A 14,417-nucleotide genomic window follows, 5' to 3' on the forward strand; every position below is an offset into this window, starting at 1 on the left:
TGTAATGTAGAGGCTTCTAAAGTCTTTCAAAGTTACTGAAACAGGTGTTGTGAGGGATAAGAACATCAGACTAAAGCAAGAAAAAGTCATATCACAGAAGCTTTGCTTCCACAGTCATTTGCACTGAGCAGATTTCCTTGTGCCATGCAAGTTAGCATGTGGCTTTGCATCATTTTGTTGTTTTTAAAATCAGTCTCCTGCTCCCACAAAGTTCCAGACTAACAAAGCCAGAAAGTGAAACTACACAGACCAAAAAATTACAATAGCAGTGGCAGAGCAGTTATCAGCTCCTTTTGAAACTCCTAACCGGGGCACTAACCTTTGTGTTTGCTTTTACGACACAGACAAATATCTACTAGGAACTAGATGGAGGTCATTCACACATTTCATATGGGTCACTGAATAATGATCACAGGGTAGCAACTTTTGTTTTGAACCAGTAATGCAGAGGTGAAAAGTACCTTATTAATGCCACATGCACTCCATGTCTCTGCTTTCATTTCTTCATCCTACCGGTTCTATGAACCCTCAAGAATCTGGTTACTTTTAGGGCTGAGCAGGCTGCTTTTTCTGACCTTCAAAATGGGTTTTGAACCTTAAAAGTTGTCTGTTCACAGCTGCAGAATAGATGCATCTGCAAGAGGAATTTATTATGTATGAAAAATACTTTTCAGGGAGCAAGGAAACAAATGAATAAGAAGAAAGAGAATAAGCTATGTTCTTCATTATATGATAAGAAACTATAGAGTAATGAAAACAAGTAAATAAAACCACTGTGAAAATCAGAACGGTAATAATAAAACTTTCCAAACAGATGGTTTGTTTTTATTCCAAGAGATACATAAGAAGTTTTATTATTATCTAAATTCACCTTTCTTCTCCATTTTATGACATGAGAGGGAGGAAGAAAGAAAGGAAAAAGGAAACTAACAGCTATTTTAAAATACAGTGATGGAATATGCCCTTTCAAAGAGTCAACAAAATGCCCAGGATTGCATACTGTTGTGTGATATGCACTCCAGAGTATTTGGTATCTGCCAGGCTTAATTCTCAAGTGACAGTCCAGTGGACCAAGAAATCAGGCTCCGGTAACTGAATTCTCATGTAATCCTCGTATGGGCTTTTTAAAGATTGACGCTGAGACAAAAATATAAGCATTGAATTATAACTGTACAACAACTAGAGCTTATTGTTGCCATTTTGTTATTAGGCTGGATTAGTTTTCAGTTCAGGAAACCCCGCCTATCCCTATGTTGCCTTCAAATAATGACAGTGTATGCTTACAGAACTCACTGGTGATGCTATAAAGTGAGGCAATGTGCTTATTGTAATTAATGAGATTTTTTCCAAGAGAATGTCTATCCAAATTTTAAGTTTCCCAGTAGGAAAACTGAAGTAAAGAGAGCAAGTCCTGGGACAGTATTTCTTGAACCTGAAACCATCTCCCTGTCTTACTGAACTTCACACATCTTTAACTGTTTCTTTTGAGGCAACCAGAAGATTTTTCATGTTGGTGTTTGAGAGCCATGTTTGGAATCATACCTTTCTGCCTGACATTTAAATGGACTGTGAGACTAAATCTGTCTTCATTAAATCTGATTTTTTAATATCTTCCTGCCATAACAGTTCACCAGATGTGCTGCCTCATCACATTTACTAACTAATTTTATAAATATAGTGGAATAGAATTGATTTTTCTAACAAGAATCTATTCATGCTGCGAAAGGTACTTTTGGTCTTGCTTTATTAAGCCCATATTGTTATTGCCTCTCACATTGCGAGGTGCTCCAGGTGCTCAGAAGCCTTGAGGGCTGAGTCTCTAATGAGTTTCAAGGCATCCCTAGAATTCACCTAAGTGAAGTTTTCTACATCAAGTAACAGGAGGAACTGAGCCCGTGGTCATTTAGGTAATGGTGAGGCAAAGGTCACTCTGCAACCAGTGGACCGGGCTTGCCTCAGAGTTTTGTGCTGACCTCAGTGCGCTGCCAGAGTTCAGTGCAGGCTTTTCAATACTAGTCAATGCACATTTCGAGCCGGCTGCCCTCTGCACAGAGGTCAGCATGCACACAGCAGTCCCTGGAGCATCACAACATATTAACCTGCTGCAAAAACTACTGCTCTAACAAGCTCTTGGGGCCATTGGAGCTGCACTGTCCTTGTTATTGACTCTTAATTCTCATCCAAAATCTGTTATTCTTGAAAAAGTTTTTCCTAGAGACTTTGTGCCATAAGATAACCAGAAACAAAAAGCCTTTTCTAAGGTCTCTCCTCAGAAGAGTGAATATATCCCTTTATATTTTATTAAATAAGTATATATCATATTTGACTAGAGCAAATGAATGACTTTTATAGAATCTAATAACTGAGCCAATGACTCAAATATAAAGTTCTTTTGACCCACGGAAAAAAGAAGTTCCAGTATAGCAATAACAATAAAAACAAAACAGCAGTAACACCACCTCCACCAATAACAACAGGAAATAAACTGGTAATAACTTTTTCCTAAAACATATTAAAGATCATAAATATATTTTTAACATTGTGTGCTCAATTTAATATTTAGTCTTACACAAAACCATAAATTTCAATTGCTGGAATACACACCTTAGCAATATATTTTACCAAGGGCATTTGTTTGTTTTTCCACTCCTTGACATTTTTATTTGAAGGGTGGGTTTCTACTATTAGTCTGTAAACACAGGCGAGCAATTTGTCTACCTCATACACCTCAGTAATCGGTCAGTGTGGGACCAGCACAGGATTTTCTGGTTTGCAGAATCACCTTGAGGTATTATCAATCAAGCATGATCAATCAATCATCAGGCAATACTTTCAAATTTTTAGGCAACCTCACTTTGTTCCTGTCTTCCACCAGTGCTCACAGCAAAGTACTGTCAACAAGGGGCTTTTTGCAGAATAAACTGAAAGCTGAAAACTTTGTTTCTTCAAATCTTTCTAATCAGGGCAGTACAGTATATTTATTAATAACTTTTGACTTTCAAAGATAAAAAGCATAAAACTTTTTTTTTTCAATCTCTCTTATTATCATTAAAGCTTCAATAACTTCTGGAAAAAAACCCTAGCTTACACGTGTTCTCTTTTAAAATTTAAAAGAGAAGATTATTTAACTTGGAAAAACACCCAGTAAATCCAGACTGGCTCCCCCAGTGTGTCTTGGCTGTACTTCTCCTGCTCTTTTAGATTTTACAGCAGAACGACTAAGATTCTGCTCTTCCCTGGACTCTCATTAATTTTATATACAACCAGGGTCCATTCTCCAATTCCCTGCATTTTGCAGCGAGGTAACTTATGGGCCAGCCTATGCCCTGTGCTTGACAGCATGTGTTCATGACCACTCATGAGCACAGAGGTTTGTCTCCTTCCCCTCTCCAGGAGCCCGTTACAAACCTGAGTCTGGCCATGACAGTGGCTGTCACACATAGGAGGGAGCAAGTGCTTCCAGCTCAAAATAGGGGTGTTTTTAGATGTAAAGTAAATGACATATATGGCACAAGGCAATAATTAGCCTTTCCTGGAATCTCTCTGCCTCTGTTGGCTACTCTGATATTTTTCCATAGACCTTCATTGTCCTTAGATTTCAGACCTTTATCTTTTATGACTTGAAAATTGTATAGTCCTTTGTCAGATCATGTCCACTGGTTTCCTCAAAACTGGAACAAAATGTTCACAAGGCACCAAAAGGTTCTTCTTACAGGTTTCTTACCAGACATCGCTGGGTGTGCTGGATGTCTGCAAGAGAGGAACAGATGGAAGGGAATGTGCTAGCCCACCTTCCTATTTCCTCTGCTGTGGACTGGTGCCGCTGTCATGGAGAGAAAGGGGGGACCAAAGTCTGCCTGGAAGCCTGCCCTGTGCCAGGGAGCCTCTCTGGGTCCCTCAGGGAAATGCAGGCTCCAGACACAGAGACAGAAATGTGCTGGTGCCTGGGGTAGCACTGTCAAATGCAGGCATGGGGAGAGGATAAAGTAAGGCAAACTGACTATAGCTTAATGGTTAGGGTGTTTTCCTGGGAGGAAGGTGACCCAAGGTTCTCATTTGTGTGTTTATTTTTAACCCAGTAATGGTCTCATGTCAAATGTATGCGCATCTCAGGGAATGGGGTCTGAAACCCCAGTTCCATCCCCCATAATTGCTGTCCCTCTCACTCCATGATTTCTGCATTCCTTGGATGCACAATGGCCTGTCAACAACAAGAAGGGCTGAGAACAACCATCCTTTTCCCTCTTCCCTTTTTCCCCTTCGTCCTTCCCCTTATACCTGCCGAGGTGCTGGTTAGAGTCCTTTCTAGAGGCAGGGTAGAGAAGAGATGGGGATATATGATCAGTCCCCTCAGAGACATGTCTCTCATCTCCTTGCCAGGAGTTATGATAGGTATGTATATTGTAATGCAGAATGCACCTATGTGTGCATGAGGAGAGGATGGAGGGAAAAGATGTGCTGCTGCTGTCACCCTCCCCCCTTTTTTTTTTTTTTTTTTTTTTTTTTTAAGGAAAGCCAGCACTCCTCCATTTAATGCCTGTACACAGAAAAGCTTTGAGCAGACTGGATAGCAAGTACATTCTTTTAGGGGACTGTCCCTCACATCTTTGATTTGTAAGCCATCATTTGTTTTAAGGGTTTTCCTTTATTTCATTCACATGAATAAGTGGAAAGCTCAATCAAGACCTTTGCAGAGCAACACAAAGCAATGTTACTGCTAATTAAACTTGCTTCAGAATTCAAGCTGGAGAAGCTTAACCACAAAGGCTAACTGCAAAGCTGAGGAAAGAAAAGTTAACCTACTGCACTACACATCACACATGAAATAGAAGTTGTGGCTGTGCCTGCAAGCTTATGTCTACGCTTATTAAAATGTGATGTTATACCACATTTCTACTTTTCGCACTTTTAACACAGGTAAGGAAATGGCACTCGAGGAAGCTTTTGGAAAGTCTCTGATTTAAACAGCAAGTCATAGAATCATAGAATGGTTTGGGTTGGAAGGGACTTTTAAAGATCATCTAGTCCACCCTCCCTGCCATAGGCAGGGACATCTTGCAGTAGACCAGGTTGCTCAGAGCCCCATCCAACCGGACCTTGAATATTTCCAATGATGGGGCATCCACAACTTCTCTGGGCAACCTGTTCCAGTGTCTCACTGCCCTCATTGTAAAAAATTTCTTCCTTACGTCCAGTCTAAACCTACCCTCTTTCAGTTTAAAAATGCTTCCAGTATATAGGCACTATTTTGTTTTATTGCAAAGGCTGAGTGAGTACTGTGTTCATGGTATGGCTTAAAGCATGGTAGGAAGCCAGCTCCTTCTGGTTGGACTGAGAAGTTTGTTCTGAGATGACTTACACACACTCTGCAAATTTCATCCAGGCTCAGCAGGCTATGAATAGTGGGGCATGTTAGTGGTGAGGAAGCTCTGGTGTACTGTGAGCTCTGAACTGCTGAGCAACTTGTATGAGGGAAGCTTAGAGGTGTGTGATGGACCTAGAAGGAATAAGATAGGTTTCCAGTCAGGTTATAACAAGGGCTGGGTGAGGGTTTCAGAGAAGTAATGAGGTGGAAAGATGTCTAAAAACAAGGAGGTGAGAGGTGAAGATTTCATCTGTCTTCCTCAGAAAAATCCCTGCACCAGTGCATGCAGACAGAAGAACCCAGCTTAAAGCTGGATACTGTGGAGAGTCTTGTGTGCACTCACCTTCCCAGGAGAGACTTCTGAGTGATGAAGCTGGAAATATTTTTACAGAAATCTGTTTCATTTTTCATCACCTTCCTGTCTAAGATTGAGTGCTGTGTACGCAAATAAGTGTGTTACACTTGTGCAGTGCCTTCTAAAGCAAAGGGCCCTACATTTATTTGCAAACTGCATGTAGAGTGACTTTTAACTACCACTTAACAAAAACACAAACCGTATCTGAAATGTATTTTCAGTGAAGCTTTTCTGTATCTAAAAGAAACGCAGTCAGGATTGCTATATATAGTCAACGATCTGTGTATTTAATGATAATAATATCCCATAAATTTATAGTTGGCTACCCATTGATTGCTTTATGTGTGATATCTAGAATTTATTGGCCAGTAGCAGGGGCTGTGAAACAGAGTTATCATGGTCTCAAGTTGAATCTAACTATTAATGTATTTTTAGTGTCTCAAATTACACCCCTGCAGGGACTATGAGCGTGACAGTGACTGTGATGGTTACATTCTATCAACAAGTTAGGTACATGCCCTCAAGAGAAGAAAAAGCTTTGCACGTTCTGTCATGAGTGGAGAAATGATTTTACATGGACCAGTAAAGATAGCAACGGTTGCCACAGGGCTTACAGTAATTTATGCAGAAGTTTCCCAATTGCTTATGTTGGACTGTCAGGTGGAAGACAATGTGTAAAAATAATTCTAGCTCAGCTTCTAAGAACAAAACCCTTGAAGCTTTTTAGTCAATAACAAATGCACAAATACAGAAAATGACAAGGTGACTGTTGCAGGAGCAGCAACAGTGCAGTAAAGGTACTCATTGAAATAGATAACTTGATTTTATCAGCTGTAGTCAGTGAAATAGATCACTTTATTGTATCAGCAAATTGAATAGTATTTTGTTCCAAGATTCATCATTAAGTAAAATAATATATCCTACTAGTTCAGAAGCTTCATACATTGTCAAAAATATATTGGCTAATGTACTAGTGGGGAAAAAAGTTACAGCTTTGGTTTTCTCATGATCGGTGACATTTATACATTGCATGAGAACTGCCTGGTGGCAATTTTTAGGTTTTTCGAAGATGATAAAGATACGGATGATGGAGAGTCACTTTCAGTGTCTGAAGACTAGTTATATTTCTTCCACAATCTGCTTTGTGGTACATACTTAAAATTAGAATAGTCTGATTTTGTATCACCTGAAATTTATTACATAATGCATTCATTGAAGGGTCAGTTACAATAAAAAATTGATGAAAAATCCATAAAAGTTAGTTCTTATCTATCTAAAAAGATATCATGGCAAAACAAAAAAGGTGGAAATAGGTTTCTCAGTGGTATACATCAGCTTCAATGACTTGACCTTATGATTTTGCTTTAACTGAAGAAGATTACCTTTACTTGATTCAGCCACTTTCTTTGAAATATGTTGACTTTTCAGGAAATTGCAGGCATTTTCAATGATCAACAAGCTGGATATGGTGCTCTTTGGTAAGAATTATTGTTTACTAAAAGACTCAGTACAGCATCTGCACTTGCTTCAGTAGTACTAGTGGTCTAATGGTCTATCTTCAAATCTTAGTTCTTACAGTCCTTTTAAAACTCACAGAATTTATTAAGTCTTTTCCTACCTTGTAATGAGCAGTGGGAAAAATTTCTTCCTTGTCTAAACACAGTACAATTCACCAAGCCTTCCAAGTATTGATTTTGTTGAAGATAAGCTTCAAATTAAAGTTTTTCAATTGTACATGTTAAGAGTTTTGAAACAGATTTCAAAAGAAAGACTGCCTCCTTCATCCTATTATGTTCCTTCAGTCTTTACTTTCAGAAGATTCTCACCTCCCTTTTGGTGAATAAGTGTTGACAGTGTCAAAATCTTTACAAAAGTGAGCCCTGAATGGGCTTCAGGGTGTTTTTTTTTTCAGGACCTAGATGACATTTGCAGAGCCTATGGCATAGTGAAAACAGAATGACTTCTGGTACTCTCTCTAAGGTGAAATAGCTTTGCAACTCAAAATAATACTTTGTAGGCTCAATTGAGGTGACGATCCTTGAGATACCAGTAAACTATTTGCTCAGAAGAATTGGCTTGCCTCCAAAGTTTATTCTGACCCCAAGTGCCTGGAAGAGGTCACTAAGGGCTTTTCATCTTTGCAGTGCACAGTGAAAAGCAGCTTTCCTCTACACAGATACTTCTGTGTGCATCCCAGACTCACGATGTGCAGGAACTGGTCCACAGCTTCTCACAGCACTGCATTGCACCACAAAGATAAAAAATTCATAATGATAAGTTTTAGCTTTGCCAGTTTTCTCCTGGTTAGTGTATAGATGGCAATTGTTCATTATACCTTTCTTACTGAAGATTCACATTAGGTTTACTGCAGCCAAAGTGTCAGATGCAGCTGACTCTTGTGAAAGGGGTTTTCTGTTTAAAAAAACATTCCTTTTCAGTCCATAGAGTACAAGAATTTTCCCCCACCACATTTTTCAAAATCCCCATGTTTCTCTTCTATGTTTTTGTTTTGGATAGTGTTTTGGAAAAGGATTGCAAAACAGATTAAAAAATCCCAGGCAAGAAAAGCTCGGACCCCTTTGGACCCCCTCCTCCAAGCAGAACAAATCCTGGTATTTCCTGAACAGCTCTGCTTTGTACCTCTCTGATGTACACGCTTTGCATTCCTAGGCAGATGTGTTGCACGTTCATTTAAATAACGTTTAGAAATGCTATCTAAGATGTTACTGTACACCTCCTGTCTTCCCTGCTTCTGTCTTATCCTACTGTAGCAGCTAAAGCAGATCTTTTGTGAGGTTTTTGGAGGGTCTCAGAAATGTTTCTCTTTCTGTTTCTATCCCTGATTACCATTAATTGGAATAAAAGCCTGGCCCCAGTGGCTACATCTGTGCTGCTAAGTAACATTAGGCCAGGGACCATTTTTTGGCTGTCAGGCCAAATGACACAAACTACGTCCAAACTCCAAGGCACTTGACCTTGTGCCTCTGCTGGGCCCCATGTGGCTGTAAGGCAAAATTGTTATTTTGTTTGTGTTTCCTTTCAGTTTAAAGTGTTTGAAATAGTGTGGGAATTATGTAACAGCCTCTCAGAACAGTGGTTTTATAGCAGGAACCTGAAATTATGCTGCATGCCTTTGGGTGTTGCATGAAGGCAACTGGGGAGTTTGAAGATACAAAGCCAAAAAGAGCAATGTTGGAATAGTGCTGAGCTGGGATTTCACCCTGGTTAACACAAGGAGTATTCTAAAGGAGATTGCAGCTGGCCAGGAGTCTTGGACATATTTTCAAAAAACCTCTACCAGTTTTGCAGAAGCAAAAAAGACTAGTCATCATGGATTGAGCACAGATCGGCAAATACACTGAAGTGCAATGATTTCAATTCCTAATCAATGCAAGGCTCAAAGGGATGCCAAACAGCAATGAGGAAGAAATTGTAGGAGTTGGAAGATTTGTCCTGGGTGTATTTGTAGTTTTTTTCTGCAGCCTAATTATAACACTCTGCCCTTAAAAATTTCCAAGGGCTTAGAGACAGGTTTGTCTATTCAACAAGCATCATTAATAGGTGCAGTTGACCCTTATTCATTTATTCCTTGTGCCTTAGGCAAGGTATAGCCTTTCTTAATAAGCTGATGTCTTTAATCCTCACCTGTAGACTATCTCCAGCCTGAGCTCTGAGGCCATAATTTTGATGATCCTTCATGGGTATTGGTCACATTTGATTGTAGTAGGGGACATAAACCTTAATCAGAGATAGGGAGGAATCTAAAACATTTGGATTGCCTCTCTACAACAAGTTGGAATTCCATTTTTTTACCTTCATGAAGTTGAAATCTTAATGTCACTGTATTTTTCCAGCCTCTTTGAATGTAAATTCTAACCTCCCTCACACCTATGCAGCTCAGTTAATTTCAGTGGAGTTGCAGGGATTTTTACAGAGTTAATTTTGCTTGCTTTCCTCTCTTTGGCTGTTTAGTACTACAGAAAAATCTGATCCATAGCCCTCAGCTATAGGCTGGTCTGAAACAAAAGAATGGAGAGCAGAACAAAAGAGAATGTCAGCCTGGAATGACACTAATTACATTCTTTTCACTGGACTTTACTTGCAGTCCTTTTAAACAACAACAAAAGTTTCTGTATTCAAGATACTGAGCCTGATCCCTGTCTCTTACAGTACGCTAATGAAAATCAGGAGGAATTCTATTGATTCCAGTGCAGTTAAATCAATGTAAGAGAAATTTAAATTGGGCCCATTGTGGGCAAGATATAAGGCTACAACTTGTCAGGCATTTATGTAGTCCAACAGCATTCTATGTAGTACAGAATAAATAAATGCGAAAAGATCCCTATCCCAACCTGTGTCGAGGCAATTGCTCAGAAATTAGCATTCAAGAAATTCCTCATAGCATGAAATCATTCAGAAACTACACTGGGGTGAGGAAAAGATTATATGTATTGTTAACTCAGAGTACATTATATCACGTGTGGAAATTCAAGAATATTTGTTATATTAGTCCAGATAAATGTGGTTTAAAATGAGCAATGAAATGCATAAGAAGAAATATAGTTGAGATGAAAGAGAGTATGACTTTTATCTTTTCCCCTTGCAACCACTCACTTTTCCAGGTCAGTGAATTCTCATCATCCCTTGCTAGCAGGTGGAAATTAGATTAACATCTGGAAGGAAGACAATCTTGAAGGTGTTTCCTTCTATCTGATACTGCTAATGAGACTCCTGGACTCGGCCAGAATGCTAGGGACCGCATGTATGTGGTAGAAGATGTTCTCTGTCATTTTCACTGTAGGTTTTCTATCGTTGTCTGAGCTCCAGCCTGTAGTGTGCTCTATGTAGGAATAGGTATTATATATGCCACAAAATGGCCTCCTAAGACATCTGGCATGAGTTTGTAAATAAAGGATCAGTTTGTGCAAGAACTGCCTTTTTTCATGAGTATTTTAGGGACCAGAAATAAAAAATGTGCCATTCAATATGGAACGGTGAGAAATTTCCTCCACTTTGACAAAAGAATGGTAGCTTTTGTGACATTGGAATATGTTTGAAATTCTTTTGTTTTTAGCAATTCTTTCAGTAAAAATCTCACCCCTTTCCCCAAACAATCTGAAGCCTGATGGAGGGGTTTGGTGCCAACAAGTGCTCAACTTTTCCAAATGTATCAGGAGATATATCAAGAAATAATATATTTTCCCACTAAACTGATCTCTTAAAACCAAAGAAACAAACAACAACCCCCACCACCATTTTAATTCCTCAATTTGCAGTGAATGTTTTGATTTTTTAAATTAAAAATGAGTTTTCATTTGGAAAATTAACTCAGGTTTTAAAACATTCAGAAACATTTTAAATGGCTGAAATTGGAAAGAAAAGATCCTCTTGAAATGAAAGATTTAATTTTTATCACATAAATAATATGTATTTACTTGCCAGCTCACCTGCAGTTTCAAAAATCTCCATTTTTGCCTCAGTTCTTTTTTTTCTTAATTCCCCAATGAACAGAAAAATCCATAATTTCCTCAAGCATTATTTTTAACATACTTTCCTATGTCTCTCTGTAGCCCTTCTTCTCTGTTCAGAGGCTAGGAATTAAAGCTGTTTTCTGCAGGCTGTTTTCAAATCCCTGTGTAATGTAGTCTATCACTGAGCTCTGCAGCATTCAGTCACTGACACATGCAGAAGAGCTTTTTGTGAGACACTTCTTTTTCTACTTTTCTATGTCTCTGCTATGTTCACCTTTTCCATTAACCCACCCTGATGGTCCCATTAAACTCAATACCAACGCTACCTTTGATTTCAAAAGGATCAGGGTCTGGCTAATGATTAACATGGTCTGATCAGCCTGATGCTGTGGAGCAATACGGTGCTAAATGTACAGGCTGGAAATAAACTGCTTTTTAGTAGGATGACATTGTACACTGTCACTTCCATATCATCAATCAAAACTCATTAAGAAGGGAGTGAATTTGTCAGGTTTTCTTCTTTTGTTACCACTGCACTACTTGCTGTCAGTAGTGGCCTGTCTACCAGCTGAATAAATGCTGAAAAATGAGATCCAATGAAATTGTGAAGTTAAATGCAGATTTTCAGCCACACCAGTTGTATTAATATCAATGGGGGCTGCACAGTTGAATACCCATTATACCAGGCTCTAATGTAAGCCTCAGGGACTATTTCTGTGTTCCTTTTGCTACAGTCATTGTAATTAAAAAAGGAATCCCACCAGCTACTTTTGGATCAGGCTGTAGGATTTTGTGCAATAACTGAAGCAACAGAGACCTGCCACATCAACAGGAGGATGAGAATGAATCATAGAATCATAGAATCATTGAGGTTGGAAAAGACCTCTAAGATCATCGAGTCCAACCGTCGACCCAACACCACCACCCACTAAACCATGTCACTAAGTGCCTCATCTACTCGTCTTTTAAATACCTCCAGGGATGGGGATTCAACCACTTCCCTGGGCAGCCTCTTCCAATGTTTAATCACTCTTTCAGTAAATAAATTTTTCCTTACATCCAATCTAAACCTCCCCTGCCGCAACTTGAGGCCATTTCCTCTCGTCCTATCGCTAGTTACTTGGGAGAAGAGACCGACACCCACCTCGCTACAACCTCCTTTCAGGTAGTTGTAGAGAGCGATGAGGTCTCCCCTCAGCCTCCTTTTCTCCAGGCTAAACAACCCCAGTTCCCTCAGCCGCTCCTCATAAGACTTGTTCTCCAGACCCCTTACCAGCCTCGTTGCCCTTCTCTGGACACACTCCAGCACCTCGATGTCCTTCTTGTAGTGAGGGGCCCAAAACTGAACACAGTATTCGAGGTGCGGCCTCACCAGTGCCAAGTACAGGGGCACGATCACTTCCCTACTCCTGCTGGCCACACTATTTCTGATACAGGCCAGGACGCCATTGGCCTTCTTGGCCGCCTGGGCACACTGCCGGCTCACATTCAGCTGACTGTCAACCAGCACCCCCAGGTCCTTTTCTGCCAGGCAGCTTTCCAGCCACTCTTCCCCAAGCCTGTAGCGCTGCATGGGGTTGTTGTGGCTGAAGTGCAGGACCCGGCACTTGGCCTTGTTGAACCTCATACAGTTGGCCTTGGCCCATCCATCCAGCCTGTCCAGGTCCCTCTGCAGAGCCTTCCTACCCTTGAGCAGATCAACGCTCCCGCCCAACTTGGTGTCGTCTGCAAACTTACTGAGGGTGCACTCAATCCCCTCATCCAGATCATCGATAAAGATATTAAACAAGACCGGCCCCAGTACTGAGCCCCGGGGAACACTGCTCGTGACCGGCCGCCAACTGGATGTAACTCCATTCACCACAACTCTCTGGGCCCGGCCGTCCAGCCAGTTTTTGACCCAGCGCAGAGTACGCCTGTCTAAGCCATGAGCCGCCAGCTTCTCGAGGAGAATGCTGTGGGAGACAGTGTCAAAGGCCTTACTGAAGTCCAGGTAGACCACATCCACAGCCTTTCCCTCATCCACTAGGCGGGTCACCTGGCCATAGAAAGAGATCAGGTTGGTCAAGCAGGACCTGCCTCTCATGAATCCGTGCTGGCTGGGCCTGATCCCCTGGTTGTCCCGCTCATGCTTTGTGAGCGCCCTCAAGATGAACCGCTCCATAATCTTCCCTGGCACTGAGGTCAGGCTGACAGGCCTGTAGTTCCCCGGATCCTCCTTCCGGCCCTTCTTGTGGATGGGCGTCACATTGGCAAGCCTCCAGTCGTTCGGGACCTCCCCCGTTAACCAGTGAACCGTGAAGGGACAAAGGTTTTACACCTAACTCAGCTGTGGCTCCTTGTGAGGTCTTAGACAACACATGCAAATCTCTAAGGACCCCAGATTTTATATCTAAACACATGCTTCTATTTGCAATATATTTTGAGGTAAGTGAGGCTACACAGTGTAAGGCATCTGAATAGCACAGGATGTCCCACTGTTGTTAATTATCAAAATATAATGTGAAAATTGGTGGCAGACAGTATTCAGAAACAGAGGCACAAAGAAAGTAATTGGACAACAAGAAGAAATGGAGAAAATCGTTGGGGATAAAAAAATTCAGTGTGTTTAGGGGACAGCATAAGTCTTGCAGACTTTCATTTAACTCAATTCAACTATCTCCAAAGAGAATCTTGAAAGCCTTGAAAGCGCCTTTTCTGATTCAAGGTCTTCATATTCACTAATTATTTAGTAAAACTTGTCTTGGATTGTCTACTAAGTGCAATTTCTCTTTGTTCTGAGTGAGTTTATTTTTCAAGAGATCCTCAACTCTTGAGGAAAGGAACGAAGTTGCCTCCATTTATAAGTACTAAGGATCCAAAGAGCCCGGTCTAGTTCCTTTTATTTTTATAAATGGTCTTCCAACATCACCACCACTACTTACAACCATGATCAACGACACCATCATAGCAGCAAAATAAATACCTGTTATTTATTCCTAACTTCAAAAATCTTCCTTAATATGACAAATACTTTGTGAAAATTTTTTTTTTGCTTTGTAGTATGGTTTTACAAATGGGTATCATTTGTGAAAATATTATTAAAATATTAGAAGGTAATTTTTTGAAGCTTTATTAAAATCTTGACCTCTTAACTCAAGCTTTTGTCTATTTCAGTAAAATAAGAGCATTACTGGCTTTTATATTAAACCTTAAGGGTTTAAGATGATCTAGTCCATGCCATCTA

This window comes from Aptenodytes patagonicus, chromosome 3 (assembly GCF_965638725.1).
Source record: "Aptenodytes patagonicus chromosome 3, bAptPat1.pri.cur, whole genome shotgun sequence".
Taxonomy (NCBI): domain Eukaryota; kingdom Metazoa; phylum Chordata; class Aves; order Sphenisciformes; family Spheniscidae; genus Aptenodytes; species Aptenodytes patagonicus.